This window comes from Lipotes vexillifer, unplaced genomic scaffold (genome assembly GCF_000442215.2).
Source record: "Lipotes vexillifer unplaced genomic scaffold, Lipotes_vexillifer_v1.1 scaffold469, whole genome shotgun sequence".
In the NCBI taxonomy this organism is placed as follows: domain Eukaryota; kingdom Metazoa; phylum Chordata; class Mammalia; order Artiodactyla; family Lipotidae; genus Lipotes; species Lipotes vexillifer.
This window is the reverse complement of record NW_006788006.1, coordinates 2,093,378-2,097,488: the sequence shown is the minus strand read 5'-3', so window position 1 is coordinate 2,097,488 and position 4,111 is coordinate 2,093,378.

Below are 4,111 nucleotides of genomic sequence, written 5' to 3'. Positions count from 1 at the left end.
CTTCTTTGGAGGAGCCTTTCTCAAAGTCCAGCCTGGGAAGGGGGATCACACTGGTTGTGTGGAAAAGCCTCTGCTCTTCACATGCTGCAGGCATAAAGGACACGGGGTGAAAGAGATCACACAGGTGCAGGAAGATCCTTCCCTCCCCTCCAGGTTCCTGCTCCCCAGGCAGCAGGAGGTGAAAGTGCTTGGGTCTTGTTGAAATCGCCTTCCTGCATCCCTCTCTCTGGCTCCTCTTCTTTCCCCAACCCCCGTACCCCACCTTCCCTGATTTGTGGGAATCACACATGGCACATACTTCCTTTATCTGTTTGTGCCTTGTCCCATGGATGGACACACAGTCTGCTTCTGGCTATTCACCACCCTTGAATGACGCAGCTATGAAAGCTCTTGGCTGGGTCACCTTGGACGCATTCATGTCCTTGCAGCAGGGTCAGAGGTCACATGCAGTTTCAGCTTCATTAATATCACTGGCCACTCCCCAAGTGACGAACTGGCTGTATCCTCCTGAGCAGCAAACATCACTCACCACAGCCACTCCTGCACATGGCATGCCTTGTTCCCCCTCTGGCTTTGGGGTCCTGGCCATGCTGTGCTCAGCTCCCACCTCCTGCCGGTGGTGGGGCTGCTCATCTGTCATCCCCTGCCACATCCTGACTGCCGGGTGCTCAGCGGGCCCAGGACCAGGCTGGCTCCCTGGAAGAACCAAATGCTTCTCACAATTGGACGGTCTTCCTCGTTCTCCCACCCAGGCTGCTATGCCATTCATCACTGGTGAGCGAGGAGATATTTAGCAAATCTCTTCCTGGGGGGTATAAGCAGCCAGTTCTTCCCTGACATATTCTTGAAAATGATTGTGTGCTTCACACCAACCACAGGGCTCATGGAAAAAAGGAGTCAGGACACCACACTCAAAAACTGTGCCAAGGGCTTCCCTGGTGGCGCAGTGGTTAAGAATCTGCCTGCCAGTGCAGGGGACACGGGTTCGAGCCCTGGTCTGGGAAAATCTCACATGCCGCGGAGCAGCTAAGCCTGTGAGCCACAACTACTGAAGCCCGTGCACCTAGAGCCCGTGCTCTGCAACAAGAGAAGCCACTGCAATGAGAAGCCCACGCACCGCAACGCCACAACCAGAGAAAGCCCACACCCAGCGATGAAGACCCAATGTAGCCAAAAATAAATGTATAAAATAAATAAATTTAAAAAAAACTGTGTCAGTAACACATTTTAAAAAGATAGGCATTTATTAAAAACTGATAGCACCATTATACACACGTTAAACCCTAAGAATGACACGAATACTATAGCACATGTGGGACCTGACCTTGGAAAAGACCTGAGGTTCATGTGTGGATGTGGTGTGGGAAGGTGTAGCCTTCGTGTCTCTGAGAGGTACCAGGAGGAGGCTTGCTGAAATGAGATGCAACGTTGTCGTCCCAGACAGGGGAGGGCAGGGCGGCTCCTAACAACTCAGGGAGTGTAGACGTTGAGGGTGTGTGTGTGTGTGTGTGTGTGTGTGTGTGTGTGTGGCACGGGTTGTATATTCCCATATGGCTCTGGTCAGTGGGGTGCTATTTCCTGCATTCACTCCGTGTTTCTTGCAGACCAAATCCTGCATAAGCAATACCGCATTCCATCAAATTACGCTCAAATCCTTCCCTTATGTATCCATCATGTTGGAACAAATTTTTGTTTTCAAAACTAGTGTTAGAGCAGAATTGACTGTACTCCCCCCATGGCCAGTTTCAAACTGCCAGCAGGAAGTCACTACATGGGAAGAGATGTGTATCATTACAGAGTCTTTTCACCATCAGATACAAAGGTCAGGGATACTCTCAAGAGCACAGAGAAGAGTATGATGTAGTGAAATAATGAGGAACTGATAACTTTTGCATACTTGTTCTTTTTATTTTTAATATCATATACTAAATTGAAAGTTGGTGTAACAATTTCTAATAATGGCTCTGTTAACCGGGGACTCACACAAGTGCTGGAAATGTATCAAATGTGGGACTCTTCCCCAGTTCCCCACCGCAGCTCAGGGGACCAGGGAGGATGTCACATGTACTGATGTCCACTTCGAAGCAGGGGCCCGGCATCCAGTAGCAAATGGCGCTCCTGCCCCAGGGGAGACAGACAGGAAGTAGGTTCACTGGGATAATAAGATCATGGCCTCCGCCATACTGGGCACCATGGAGCGAGTTAAATTGGGTGTTGAGAGCACAGTGGTCTTCTATTTGCCTCTTATTCACCCCATTAGGGAAGGAAGGATCCCTCATGCTAAATAGTACAAGATAGCCAAACACACAATACCCAACACTGAACGGGTGGGGTAGAGTGGTCTGTTAGTTACATATATTCACAACCCCAGGCGTGGTGGGGGGAAGACACAGCTGGCCATGCAGGACCACATGAGGGTTACACTTAGGAGCGGGGTGGACAGCCAGAGGCTGTGGGAGGCAGGCTTCGTAGTAACAAGAGGGTGGGGTGCCCCTGCTTCCCTCGGGAGGACGTGATGGGCTTACTTGAATAACAAGAAAGTGAGGGAATTCCCTGGCGGTCCAGTGGTTAGGACTGGTTGGGGAACTGAGATCTTGCGAGCCGTGGGGCTCGGCCAAAACCCAAAAACAAAAAACCAAGAAAATGAAATCTGTTAGCTTAGGACTGGGTGGCGTGCAGCTGGTTTGACCGACAGGGGAACTAGCCAGGTGGGGTTCAGCCTCTCCTGCTGAGTGGGGGCAGACCTGGCAAGAGCAGGGAACTCAGGCTTTGGGGGACCTGAAATCTGAGGCTTTGTCTTACAGGTAGTCAGGCAAGGAGGGAGGGTGGAGCTAGTCCTGAAGGTAGAGGGGGGCCAGCCTTGGGATGCCAGGAGGGGGAGTATCCCAGGCAGAGGGGCCAGCTGGCACCTCGGCTGGAGGAGGTGGTGGTGGTAGTGAGTCGGGATCCACGGAACCCTGGAGGCCTGTGTAGCCAGAGTTCAGCGGATGAGGGAGAAAACAGAGGGGCAGGAGGCTGGCCCCGCGAGACTGGAGAGTGGAGCCTGGTTTACGGAGGAGCAAGGGGAGGCGCAGGGGCTGGGCAGACGTGAATTATGAGGATTACGCTAGACCACCCTGCTTGGTGCCAGTGTGGCTGGGACTGGAGGCTGGCAACTCCTCCTGGTCTCTCAGCACTGCAGCTGCTCCCCAGTCCACTCCGGCCCCTGCACAGCGCCCCACCCCCCACCCCCACCCCACCATCTATGACAGCAGATCCTGTCTGTCCTGAAATCCCCACTGCTTGCCCAGGGCTTGGTGCTCACTGGGTGGCCAGGGCTTGGCCAAAAGCCCTTGGAGAGGGCTGGCGGGAGAGGCTGCCTGGAGGACCCACGATGACCGTAGGGCAGGGAGGGCGCAAGGGAGGTTTCTGGAAGAAGCAGGAGTTGGCCAGGCAAAGGAGGAGGGCAGAGTTTGAGCAAAGGCTGGCAGTGGGGATCGGCACAGGGCGTCTAGGAACTAGGATGAGGTGGGAGCCACCAGGGCAGCCTCAGGGCAACCCGGTGTTCGGACTTAGCCTGGATAAACAGAGAGCCGGGAGGATTTGGGGCAGGAGGGCCATGTGGTCAGCTCTAGAGTTTTAAAAGTAAGGCCCTCGTCGCTGCAGGGGTCCTCACTAGACGGACCACCTGGGACAGTTCGGGGGTAGCTAGAGGAGGGACAGGACTTGGACATGACATCAAAAGGAGGTGCCCCCTTCCAGAGGGACCTTCAACAGTGAGGCCATCACTGAGTTGGGCACACTGGGAGGGGCAGGAGGGGGCACCCTGCTCTCAGAGAGGGAAAGTGAGGCCCAGAGAGGGAGGGGCCTGGCCTAGGGGATTTGTGGACGGAGGAGGGGGGGAGAGGGAAGAAGCGAGGAGCGGCAGTCAGGCGCCTGGGGGAAGCTGCAGGTCTGGAAGTCTCATCCCTTGACCAGCCTCCGTTTCCCCAAAGGGCTCAGCTCCTCCTTTGCGTGCACTGCACAGGTCGCCGGGTCCAGGCTGGGGCAGGTGGGGGGTGCCGACAAGGTGCGGGGTGAAAGCGGCGCGGAGGCCGGAGCGGCCCCCGCGTGGGGCGGGGAGGGGCCGGGC